Source organism: Gopherus evgoodei, chromosome 1 (assembly GCF_007399415.2).
Source record: "Gopherus evgoodei ecotype Sinaloan lineage chromosome 1, rGopEvg1_v1.p, whole genome shotgun sequence".
NCBI lineage: Eukaryota > Metazoa > Chordata > Testudines > Testudinidae > Gopherus > Gopherus evgoodei.
In genome coordinates, this window is record NC_044322.1 from 188031018 (window position 1) to 188045460 (window position 14443).

The following is a 14443-nucleotide window of genomic DNA, read 5'->3' on the forward strand; positions in this document are numbered from 1 at the left end:
GTCTTTTAAAAAAAAGCACTTAAAGTGGATTTGTGGCATCTTAAAATGCCATGACTTTAAAGACTGTTCCCTTAAGCTCGTCTAGGGCTAGAATAAGCAAGCGTGTCCCACTGGGAAGCTGTGTCCCTCTGTATTTCTGAAGACATGAGATCTAATTCTGACTTTAGGAAGATTTTACTTCTTTAAAACACATGGATAATCTTTGGTTGCTACACTTAAAAAATTAGATATGGGTGGATCAGATCCTTCATATTGTTTTTATATGTGTTATGTCAATTTGCCAGGATATATTTGTAAGACTGATATTAAGCCAAATAGCCAATCTGCTGAACACTTGATATCACCCCTGAAAGCGCCTCTTTCAGCGGTGTAGCTGTAGTGATGCCATTAAGAATTAGAATATGTACCAATTCAGAGGAAGGCCATGTGGACAAAATCCCCAAAGTCCTCCAAACAATTTTACATCTGGAGGTATCCATAGTTCACATTTTCTCATACGTCTGTCTTTAGTACTTAGGCATTTCAAAAGAATTATAGCATAAAGGATGATTACTAATGGGATTAAGCTAAGGTACAGAGCCATGCCCATAACTTCTTAAGTATAAATCTAAGCTTAAGCATTGCAGTAAATATCAAAATTTTAAGGACAAGTGTTGCAATATTGCAGGAAACATTTAAATTTAATGTATTGCCATCTAAGTTTATTCATTCTGGGCGTGTTCCAACTTACAATTAGTCAGTGGAGAATCGTCCATTGACTGACAGGTGATGGATCAGAATGTATGCATTTTATTTAACTGCTTTTTAAAAAAAGCCATTTCCATGATCCACACAGACACTGGATCAGAGCATGGTGTGGTAGGAAACTGAGACAGAGGATAGTTTACATCCCACGGACATGGCCTTAATGCTTAAAGTGGTGTTAACTGCGTCAGGGGGCATGTGTCATATGCAAAGTAGTTTTGACCGACTTTTCACTGCTCAGCAGTGGATGTGTAATATCCTGGCTCATTAAAACTGTTACCATCAGAGTTAATGAGGCTCTAAACCAATGTATTGAATAATGGAGAATTTATAAAAGACTCTTTGATTTTATAATAATCTAGCTGCAATTCTGCTGCTCCTATTCTCACTGACAAGCATTCATTTCAATATTTTATTCACTCAGCAGAAATTAACTCCATGAACCGAAAAGCCTGAATGTTTGGGCTCCATAGAGATGGACTGCAAAGAGATGGAGAGGTGAAATCCACTTCTCCTGACCCAAGTCTTCAATGGCTGTGACTCTAGCACATGGGCTGGAACAGCAGCCACAACCCCTCTATGCCATATGTAGAACTATATAGAACTGGAAGGGACGTCACCAGGTCATTTAATCCAGTCCCCTGCACTGAGGGAGGACTAAGTATTATCTAGACCATCCGTGACAGATGTTTGTCTAACCTGGTCTTAAAAACCTCCAATGGCAGAGATTCCAGAGATTACCTCCATAGGTAATTTGTTCCAGTGCTTAACTATCCTTACAGTTAGGAAGTTTTTCCTAATGTCTAACCTGCAATTTAAGACCATTACTTCTCATCTTGTCTCAGGGGATAAGAAGAACAATGTATCACCCTCCTCTTTATAACCACATACTTGAAGACTATTGGCATACCCCCTCCACACACACACACACACACACACACACACACACACACACACACACACACACACACACACACACACACACACACACACACACACACACACACACACACACACAGTCTTTTCTTCTCCAGACTAAACAAACACAGTGCTTTCAATCTTTCCTCATAGGACATGTTTTCTTGATCTTGAATCATTTTTGTTGCTCTCCTCTGGACTTTCTTAAATTTGTCCACATCTTTCTCAAAGTGTAGTGCTCAGAACTGGACTCCCACTCCCATTGAGGTCTTTTCAGTCTTGAATTACTTCTCATGTCTTGCTTACAACACTCCTGCTAATACTTCTGAGAATGATGTTCACTTTTTTTGCAACATTACATTGTTGACTCATATTTAGCTTGTGATCCACTAGAACCCCCAGATCCTTTTCTTCAGTACCCCTTCCTAGGCAATCATTTCCTATTTTGTATTTGTACCTCTGATTATTCCTTCTTAAGTGTAGTATTTTGCATTTCTTCTTATTAAATTTCATACTGTTTATTTCAAGCCATTTCTTCAATGCATCAAGATCATTTTGAATGTAATCCTCCAAAGTGCTTGCAATCTCTCCCAGCTTGGTATCGTCCACAAACTTGATAGGTGTACTATCTATGCTATTATCCAAATCATTTATGAAGACAGTGAATACAACCAGACCCAGGACAGATACCTGCAGGACTCTACTAGATATACCCTTTCAGTTAAATTAAGAATCACTGATAACTACTCTCTTAGTAGGGTTTTCCAATCAGTTGTGCACCCACCTTATAGTAGGTTCATCTATGCTGTGTTTCCCGTTTCCTTATGAGAAGGTCATGTAAGACAGTATCAAAAGCCTTACTAAAGTCAAAATATATCACATATACTGTTTTCCTCCTACCGCAAGATTGGTTAATCTGTCAAAGGAGGATACACCTCTACCCGATATAACGTGACCCAATATAACACGAATTCGGATATAACAGAGTAAAGCAGTGCTCTGGGGTGAGGGGGACAGGACTGCGCACTCTGGTGGATCAAAGCAAGTTTGATATAACATGGTTTCACCTATAACACGGTAAGATTTTTTGGCTCCCGAGGACAGCGTTATATTGAGGTAGAGGTGTATTAGATTGATCTGATATGATTTGCTCTTGACAAATCCACACTGACTGTTACTTAATCACCTTATAATCTTCTAAGTGTTTACAAACTGATTCTTTGATTATTTGTTTCATCATCTTTCCAGATATTGAAGTTAAGATGACTGGTCTGTAATTCCCTGAGTCAGTCGTACAGTACCTATCTATAAAAAGGGGAATATTTGTCTTTTTCTAGTCTTTTGGGATCTCTCCTGTTCTCCACAAGTTCTCATAGATAATTGCTAAAGGCTCAGAGATCGCTTCAGCCAATTTAAATATTCTAGGATGAATTTCATCAAGCCCTGCTGACTTGAAGAGATTTAACTTGTCTAAGTAATTCTTAACTTGTTTTTTCCTTATTTTAGCCTCGGATCCTACCCCATTTACACTAATGTTCACTATGTTAGTTGTCCAATTACTGCTTTTTTTCTTTTTTTTTTGGTGAAAACAAATTAAAAAAGCCATTTAATAGTTCGGCCATTGCTGTGTTTTCTGTTATTGTCTTTCCCTCTTTCTCTGTCTTTGGTCTTCCTTTTGCTTCTAATATATTTGTAAAATGTTTTCTTGTTACCATTTATTTTCAGAACTAGTTTAATCTCATTTTGTGCCTTAGCTTTCTAATTTTGTCCCTACATGCTTGTGTTTTTGAGTTTCAGGTCATTGAAGATCTTCTATTTTAGCCAGAGTGATCTGTTGCCATACTTCCTATCTTTCTTATGCATTAGGAATGTTTGCTCTTGTGCCTTTAAAAAACTGTCTCTCTAAAAAACTGCCAACTCTCCTGAATTCTTTTTTCCCTTAGACTTGCTTCCCATGGGATCTTACCTAACAATTCTCTGAGTTTGCTAAAGTCTGCTGTCTTGAACCCCATTGTCTTTATTCTGCTGTTTTCCCTTCTACCATTCCTTAGAATCATGATCTATCATTTCATGATCACTTTCACCCAAACTGGTTTCCACCTTCAAATCCTCAACCAGTTCCTCCCTGTTTTTCAGAATCAAATTTAGAACAGTGTCTCCCTATAGTCATTTTCTCTAGCTTTTCTAACAAACAGTTGTGTCCAATGGATTCCAAGAACTTGTTGGATAATCTGTGCCCCTTTGTATTATTTTCATAGCAGATGAGGGTAGCTGTAGCTTCCCATTACCATTAAAGTCTGTGCTTTGGATACTTTTGTTAGTTTTTTTAAAAAGCAAAACGACCAGACAGAACTCATCCACCTCTTCTTCCTGGTTAAAATGTCTATCGTAGACTCGTACCATGATTTCCTTGTTTTTTATCCAGCCCACAAAGAGACTTACTCTACCAGCCCTTCATAGGTGACCACGCCTGTGAAGTACAGACGGTGCACATGCATCCCTACGTGGCTACTCAGCCAGCCAAATCCAAGCAGAACCGCTACACAGGACTTGGTGCTTCTTAAGTGGAGGGCCTTGTTCTGGCTCTCTGTAACATAAGTGAATTTCATTCTTACAGGTCTTATTTTCAAAGCTGCTAAGCTGCCACAAATGCAACTTATGTCAGTGGGAGCTGCAAGTATTCAGCACCACTGAAAAATCAAGCATGTAGTAGATTTCTCTATCTTGAAGAAACAACATTAAAGAGGTCATGATAATTACTCAAGATTGATGATACTGGTAGAACTGAACATTACTAACACCAGATGCTACACATATGCGTTTCTATAGTCTACACTCTACAGTTGTGCAATACTGCTTTGGGACAATTTCTGCTATTTATGAATAGCTGCAGAAAATGAACTCTACTAATTCAGGGCATGTCTACACTTACCTCCGGAGTGATTGATCCAGTGGGGGGTTGATAGACGGGATAAACCAACCACCAAGTGCTCTTCCATTGACTCCAGTACTCCACCAGGGCGAGAGGCACAGGCGGAGCCGATGGGGAAGCGTTAGCAGTCTACTTAGTGCAGTGAAGACATCACAGTAAGTAGCTCTAAGTATGTCGACTTCAGCTACACTATTTTCGTAGCTGAAGTTGCATAACTTAGACCGACTTATCTTGTCCCCTCACCCCCAATGTAGACTAGGTGTCAGTGAGTTACATTAGGGAAATAACTGGCTTATGCATTTAATTCCACTCTTGGAAAACCTATACAGATCTTACCTTGTTAAACAATAATTCCATTGGTTTCCTCCAACCTCTTCAAGGTCATAAATTTAATATTTGTATTTGTAATATACTCTATGTGGGAGAAGAGAAAGTAACAGCACTAATACAGGACTGTGATTTCATTTCACAAGAGGTAGAAGTGGTGAAAAACCTTTGCAAAAAGTAGGTCTCAGAGAAATACAGATTTGCTGGAATATGTTTTAAAAGTGTGTTTGTGGCAGGAATAATAACCGCATATGATAATTTAGAATAATATACCCTATCTTAAATGAATACATCTTGGAGGAGAATCCAAACAAGATGATCCAAAATAGGTGTCCAAAATTATACTTCCACATCCGCATATAGATAAGTGGCCTGACAGTCAAAATTTCTGAGCAATCAGCAGCTCCAATTTACTTCAGTGGAACTGCTGAGTGCCTGGCAAACTGGAAAATTAGGCCACTTATCTGGGTACATTAACATGGAGTGAGGGCTTATCTTTAGATCCTATTTTTTTCTGAATGTTCTGAACATTATGAGCCAAATCCTGAAAGGTGCTAAGAGCCTCCTGAATTGTACTGAGTGTCCTAGACTCCTAGATTTTAAGACCAGAAAGTACCAGCATGATCATCTAGTCTGACCTCCTGCATATTGCAGGCACCAGAACCTTACCACCCTCTTCTGTAATAGGTCCATAACTGCTGGTTGAGTTACTGAAGTCCTCAAATCATGATTTTTATAGAATTCAAGTTATAGAGAATCCACCATTTACTATTGTTCACACCAGCAAGTGACTTGGGTCCCACGCTTCAGAAAAAGGCAAAAAAACCAAAATAAAACAGGGTTTCTGACAAGCTGACTGGGGGGAAATGCCCTTCTGACCCCAAATATGGTGATCAGTTAGATCCTGAGTATGTGGGTAACACCTACCAGCCAGATACCTGGGAAGGAATTCTCTGTAGTAACTCAGAGCCCTCCCCAGCCATTAAGAGATATTTGCTATTAGCAGTCTTGGATGGGCCATATGCCATTGTAGGCAATCTCATCATATCATCCCCTTTCAGTCTTGAAATAAGATAGGTTGGTTTTTTTTACTCCCACTGCTCCCCTTGCAAGGCTGTTCTAGAATTTCACTCCTCTGATAGTTAGAAACCTTCATCTGATTTCAAACCTAAACTTATTGATGGCCAGTTTATATCTATTTGTCCTTGTGCCAGCACTGACTCCTAACATAAATAACTCCTTTCTTCCCCCTTGGGTTTATCCCTCTGATGTATTTATAGAGAGCAATCATATCTCCCCTCATCAAAAAGCTCTTTATAACTCAATTGAAATCACTGAGATACACATTTCTATTTACAGTATATTAATGAAACCATGAGATCCATAATATCTTTACTATAAGTAAACAGCAGTCCCTTTTAATATATTATACTTACGTATGGGATAAGAGTACATTTCTTACTAGGTGTGTGACATATAGATTAACTCCCTGTCAGTATATACCATAGATGGTCACAGCTACTGTAGCATACACAAATGAAGAGGAGAAAGGGATTAAGAGATTTTAAAGGAAGACACTTTCCCATGGACTAACACAATGTGGTGTGCCTTTTAAAACATATAGGAGGTTTATTAGGTCCTGCTGCCAAAGTCTGATTCACTGAGGTTTGAACAAAAGCAAGCATAATTGCATTAAAGCTGACAATAGCCTTAAATCCAGATTCAAAAAAAGTAGGGCTACTTGAAAAAGGCTAAAGAGAAAATGTAAAATAATTTGTTTCCTTGAACCACCTGTCCTTGCACTAGATTATCTCTGCTGAAAAACAGCCACTAATGTACATCACAGACAAGATCTATCATCCGAACAGAAAACATGTTGTTCCCACGGTTCTCAGAGAACAACTTAGTGACAGGTATGGGGTAAGAAACTAGTTCTTCACACTAGTGCCTCTGAATTCTGAATGGTAAATATTGTACAATATGTTTGAGATGATAGGTAGGATTTTCAAAAGAGCCTAAATGACTTAGGAGTGATCTGATTTATATAACGTGCTCTTAAAGCACCAAGGTGCTTTTCAATATTTCACCCATTCTCCTTAAAGCATAAACAGAAATGCAGTGGTGTACCAGTCCCAAAAGGTATTTTGGGCCTAGCCAGTAGACCTATGCCTGGGATGAATTGTGCACACTATATCTAAAAATTATAATTAAATACTCTGCACCATTAAGGAGAATAAATAATAATTAGATGCTAGTGCTGAAGGGCAGATTTAGAAGTATTGATGCATTATGGTTCACTCACTTTAAGTTGATTCAGTGCAAATCTGCAGGCCTTATACAGGAAAAATTCATACTAAAATCAAGGACACTTTGCATGAGAAAGGACTGCAGGATCAACTTTTGGGAAATTAGGCCTTGTCTACACAGGAAAAGTTTTTGTTATATTTTTATATAATCTAAGGTGTGAATGTAAACTGATACAGTGGTTAGGGTGACCAAGTGTCCAGTTTTCGACCAGAACACCTGGTCGGAAAGGGATCCTGGAGGCTCCGGTCAGCACCGCTGACTGGGCCATTGATTGTCCGGTTGGCGGTGCCTTGCAGCAGGACTGGCAGGCTCCCTGCTAACCTCCACACTGCGTGGCTCCCGGGAAGCAGCCAGCATGTCCCTGCTCCGGCTCCTACATGTAGGGGCAGCCAGGGGGATCCGCACACTGCTCCCACAGCTCCCATTGGCCGGGAACCATGGCCAATGGGAGCTGTGGGGGCGGCACCTGAGGACAGGGCAACACGCAGAGCCTCCTGGCCCCACCTCAGTGTAGGAGCCAGAGGGGAGACATGCCACTGCTTCGAGAGCTGCTTGAGGTAAGCACCAACCAGAGCCTACACCCCTGAGCCCCCCCCATGCCCCAACCCCCAGCCCCAATCCCCCTCCCACCTTCCAATCCCCTCAGTCCCAGCCCAGAGCACCCTCCTGTACCCCAAACCCCTCATCTCCAGCCCCACCCCAGAGCCCACATCCCCAGCCAGAACCCTCAAATTGTTACTTATATCTAGTTACATTATCCTTCTGCACTAATGCTAACTGAATTGCTGAATACAAATGAAACTTGAAGCAGAAATTTGAGCATGGATATTTCACATCATAAGAGAGTGCCCAAACCACCAGGATATAGAGTCTCACTCTGGGCCAAAGGCTATTCAAATATTTTATACAAAGTGCAACTGCTTCAACAGGAGAGACTGGGACAGCCCCCACACCAGCATTTTTCATAGCCTACTGGCTAGGGCACTCTCCTGCAGTGTGGGAGATCTAGGCTCAGATCCTTCTATACATCAGGCAGATGGGGAATAGAACCTGGGTGTCCCATTACCCAAGGGGGTGCCCAAGTTGCTGGGTTAAAAGTATTAAGGAGGTCACAACCTCTTCTTTTGTGAATAGTGTCTAAGTCAGGGGTGGGGAGGGGAAATTGATCAGAACTATTCAGGAAATTCATGTTGTATTTGTGAATCATTTCAGGTTGACCCAAACTGCATTTTTTAAGGAATAAACTATTTGTCTGAACAATACTGCCCAATTCTATATTTGACACTACACAAAGTTATGCATGTATGTGCGTCCAAAATATCAAGAAGGGATCGTGTGTGCAATATCATATCCTATCATCCTAAACATAATCAATGGACTTTGTGGTACTTATTTCTTCCTTCAAGATGGTTGTAAACTACCTTCATGATCAATTACACAGCCAAATCACATTTTAGCACACTGGATTTCATAACCAACATTATTAGGGCTGTACATGTCTCTAGCTGCATCTGCAACAAAAGGCAATGGACGAGGTCATCTCTGTAAAATAGCTACCGAATGAAACTCACAAAAGATATGCACATTAGTTCAAATATAGTCTAACTTAACTACAGCATATGGTTAAAAAGAAAAATCAAAATAACTTTGTTTAGTGTCAAATGCTGTGAAATAGAAACACTTGACAAAATTCTTTTTCCTGAATAGATTCTTCACCGGAGAGTAGTCAAGAACTATACAGTCAAATAGTAACATGGTGGTTGTACAACATAATCCGGGATTAGGCTGTTTATAGGCCTACTTGAAACAATATGGAACACATGGGAAAACACTGAGGTTTAAAAGGGACCTTAAAATCAAGGATGTTACATTTACACCCACTTTAAGTCCAGAGCAGAGTAAAACTGCTTTTGTGTAAATGAGAAGCTGGTCTTGCCTCATGCTTCTGTGGTTCATACTCCTGAGGCCAACTAGGAATTGAATACAACTTGCCAAGAAATTATATTTTCTCTTCCTAAAATTTGACAAAAATGAAAATTTTGATTTGGTCAAAATTCCTGAGCTAGTTAAAGTCTACCCAGAAAATGTCTGGGAACTCTAATCAATATCCACACCCAAAATAGCCAGTGGTGCTCATCTTTGAAATTCACTAATATATTTTTATAACCTAATAATGTGCAGTGTAACCTCTCCAGTTACACTATAAATCACGGGTAATTTATTTGATATTTAAAATGACACAATCTGACATTTGAATAATAAGATGATCTGCCAGAATGGGTCAGAGGCTGAACATGCAATACAGATTGATGTGTAAAGGTCTCTCCTATACCAAAGTGAATAAATCCACTGAATATATCTTTCATAAACTCCCACTGTATACATAACTATTTAATATTAGAGATAAGAAGGTACTGAAATATTTTCTCTCAACAGCTTCCTCTCAACTCCTCAGGTTCCAAAAAGAAAAATACTTTTTTTAAATTCACAAAGTGGGAATCAAAGTGATTTCAGAGGACAAGTCCCAGTGAAGTTAGGGATGTGTATACATTTCAAGTGATGGGAAAATGGTTTGAAAAATGAAGATTCTGATTTAAGGCAAGTTTTCCGTGACAGAATGAATTGAAAGTCAGTCACAATCACCTTTTGATGTACTTGGCTGCTTCTCTCCTCTTCTCCCAATATACAGGAAAAAGGAACAAGTTGATATATTTCCTACCATATTTGCATTTAAATTTAGGATCAGTAGAAAAAACACTGAGTAAAATCATGGCCTTGTTGAATGGCAAAGCTCCCATTGACTTCAGTGGGGCCAGGATTTCTCCCAGAATACTCAAGTGTCCACAGTTTGCCTTAGCCCAGCAATAAATTCACTCTGGAACAGAGTTTGCTACCCTAAACACGTTTAGTAGTACCTTGCTATCTATTTTCAGGGGGTAGCTGGGTTAGTCTGTATCCACAAAAACAACAAGGAGTCTGGTGGCCTCTTAATGACTAATAGATTTATTTGGGCATAAGCTTTAATGGGTAAAAAACCCATTCCATGCATCTGAAGAAGTGGGGGTTTTTACTCACGAAAGCTTATGCCCAAATAAATCTGTTAGTCTTTAAGGTGCCACCAGATTCCTCATTGTTTTTCTTGCTATCAGGGTACTAAGTATACTCAGCATGAGAACAGAGGGTTAGCCAAAGCTGGCCTCTTGTAATTTAAATAAACAATGTAAAAATGAATTATATAAATAAAAATTGTATATTATTTATTATTTTTAGAGCTGGTCAAAAGTGTTCAAATGGATAACTTTTCTGCTGGAAAATGCTGTTTCATCTAACTCAAAACTTTCCTTGGGACTATGTTGATTTTGATGAAATTTTGTTTGTTTTTTTAAATCAAAACAAAGCATTTCAATAAAGTCAAAGCAGCCCATCTCAACATGTCCAGATAAAACATTTTAATTTTTCATTTTGATATTATGTTTTGAATTTTATTTTCGATGATAAAAATTAAAAAAAAAAATAAAAAGCCAAAGTTAAAATGAAACATTTTGATTGACCCAGCATTTTCCTGGACAAAATATCATTTCACAGGAATTTTCAAAATTCAACATTCATTCTGATTCAGAACAGAAGCAAATTTTCTAATCACAGAATTTCCCATGAAAGGAAAATTCTAGTTCCCACACAGCGCTATTTATTTACATTGCAGTAGTAGCTAGAAGGCTTCAACCAGGAACTGAGGCTCATTGGTTGCTGTATACACATATCAATAAAAAGATAATCCCCATTAATTGATTTACTTGGATTTTCACAAACTATAATAAGAGGGTACCCATCCAGTGCTCTGGGCACCCTTTATAATATTTTATAAATATACTAAATAAGTAGATTATTCAATTCATCCAGATCATTTTAGGCCAAATATCCCAAGAAGTTGCAATCTGTAGCCTCACTAGTGTTGTTTAAAGTATAGGCAGGTTTTAAAGAACAAATGTGCAAATAAATGCTTTGATCCCAAAGTGATGGTATTTTATAGGATTATAATGCCCAGTTTAGTTCACATTAATAAGATTTACAATGGTAAATGACACAAGATCAAAGTAAAATGAGATATGCAAGATTTTTATTAAGTGTGAACATCCTCGGGTTCATCTATTCTTATAAACCTAATACCTCAAACAACAGAGTGTAAAAGCAAATTCCCTTCTTTTGAATAGAAGATCAAGTAACTTGTTAGGTTCTGTACTTCACACCAAAAAGAAAATGTTGCATATGTTCATCTAAGACTATTTAAAATGACAGTGCCAAGAAAATCTGTAAAGCAAATTTGTTTACTAAATCTGGACCTTCCTATAAACTCAGTACATTCAGGGCCAGATTTTGATATTCTAACTCACACTGAGTAATACCTGTGAATAATCGCATTGATTTTGATGAGCTTACTTACTGAATAAGACACTACTCTGTGTGAGGAAGGCTGACAAAATTTTGTCCTAAAAGAGAATTTCTAATTTGAGAAAATGGCTAGTGATGAGAATTCAGTTGCTTCAGCATTCATAGTGCAGAATGATGAAATATTGCTTTTTCCTTCCAGTATCAATGAAATTAAAGGTCATGATGCTGCTAAAAAAAATCAAGACCTAATGGAGATAATCATATGAGGTCCTGGAAAATCTTTGTCTTCATCTATATTCATACCTGAACTTTCCTCACACACATTGCATTGATGAATATTAGTGTATTAGACAGAAAAACATCATCTGTTCAGCATGGTTGGTAGTTTTGAGTTTCATTACTGAACAAAACATCTCGCAACCAAAGTGATTTCATCAGCATATTCAAACCAGAGACCAGCTTAGTCTGAAGGTCATTTAAAAATCTTTGAAACATGAGACAAAGTTTTAAGTTTTTAATCTCAAATAACATTTAAATGTATTATTTGTTAGGAAAGTCTTCCATAACTTCTACTAAAAAATTAAATCCACAAAGCTCGATTAATCATTTGCAAATGACATTAAATGTGAAAAAGTATACTGTAGGATAGGAAGAAGAAGAATTATGGTATAATTATCCATGAAGAGCTCCTTTCAGAGGATATCACAGTGCTTTTCAAAGATATCATCATCAGTTTATGGATGAGGAAACTAAAGCATGAAGTGGTTAAGTGGCTCACCCAAGTAACCCAAAAAGTCAGTGGTGGAGATGGGGATAGTACTCAGGTGTTTCTGCAGACACCCAGATTCGTGCTCAAAGCACAAAACTATGCAACTTTCTGAATGCATCCCGGTATCATAGAAGGAGACTGAGACTGAAATACTGAGTGGACATTAATAAACAGACAACACTAACTACACTTTCTGAAGTACGATATGGGCCAGCGGAGTCTGTATGCTGTTCAGAATCAGAATTAACTACCTAAAAATTGGAGCAAGTTAATATAGTATCAGTACAACTTGGCAGGAAGGAGGTTGCTGTTCACCCCATGTAAAATATGCAAAATTGAGAGACGTTTTTTAAGAAGGTACTGAGAAGAGAAAAAAAGATATTCTGAACTGCCCCCACCCCCTTTAAAAAAATATCTGGGGGAAAAAGTAAAGCAGCAACTACTGATATGCAAAATGCACAACTATCTCCAAAAAGGCCATTGACTGAGCATTTTCACATGTAGTCTGTGTGAGCATGTGAGAATTTGTGAAATGTGAAAGTGCTCAAATATGCTTCTTCCTCCCCAAACCAACCATTTTAATGTCTCTGACTGGAATGGCTGACACTGCGTTTTTAGGCATCATTACTCCAGAGATTATCCTTTTAAAACCGCCTAACACATACTGTGTTTTTGAAAGCCATGCTGGGAGACAGGCACAAGAGAACTTCAAAACCTTCCTCCCCACCCCATCTCCTTTAAAACCACAATGGCAAATTTTAACCTGCCAACAGGCATATATACCACGAGAATGAAGGCTTCCTACAGTACTGGAAGGTGTTTGGCCTGTGGGAGAGGGATGTTTTTAAAATGGCAGCACTGTGACATTTCCCATGAATTAACCTACAGTGGGTTGGGCATCATTAACATCTGGGGCCCGTATGCTTCTCCCTGCAAGAATAACCAAATAGAGGAGAAGAAACACCTCAGTTTAAACTTACATTATTTCTTAGGCATTCTCCTTCAAGGTGGGATTTGCTCCCCTGAAAGAGCAGTCAAGGGTTCTCAGCCCCGGAACCCACAGGTCCTGGGGCATCCTACATAGGCAAGAAGGATCCATGCAGATGATTCCTTTCTCCTCTGTTCTTCTATATGGCCCCACAAGTCCTGCTAACCCTTGGACTGCAACCAGGAGCTATGCTTGTAGGAGGTCCCCATGACAGCATTACTTCCAGAACACGTGCCATGGTGGATGGGGACTTCCAGAGCACAGAGTGCAACATGTATAGCCTCAGGCTATACTAACGTGTGCTGTGTTTTCCCCCATCAGTTTGGAGGAAGGACCCAGAGGAAACAGCTCCACATCCCTGCACTCACAAATCCCTCACAGAAGGGCAGCATGTCTCAGAGGTGGAATTTCTTCTTTTCTCCAGATGCAGACTCCCCTCCACAGTAAGGGGCAGGGGGGGCTTGACAACTATTTCCTGCAGCAGTTACATTTACATCATAAACACTGCAGTAAATACTCCCTTCCCTCACCCCTCCCCATCACTATAATGCCAAGGAATATGAATAACTTTCTTCTTAAAAAGCCATCATTACATCAGGAGATTCTGGTTTCCTTATATAAGGATACTTTAAGAGTGGTGTTCTGTACAGTTGATGATATGGAGGGCTAGACATGGACTACGGCATGGTCTGGAGATGAAGGCATAAGGAGCTACTCAACCACTTACTCTCTCTCTGGAAGAGGGAGGCAGAAATTGGATGTGTATAGGTGGGGAATAGATAGAAACTTGGCTCAGTTTCCCTGTCCTAGTCACTGGCCAGAATATAGGCCAACAGTAAGTACATTACTACCCCCTGGGAGTGAAAAGGAAGCAGGGGAGGAATTATGGCTCAGAGAAGTGTCTCTGAGTTAATTCTCCCTGGGTCCACTCCAAAGATGGTGCAGCACACACACCACTCCTTGCTCAGAGATGTCCCTAAAGCCAAATGCAGTCCATAAAATATAATAAAATAAGCACACCAGTGGATGTGAGTAACATCATAATAGACCAAGAGTGAAGCTTAAGTAC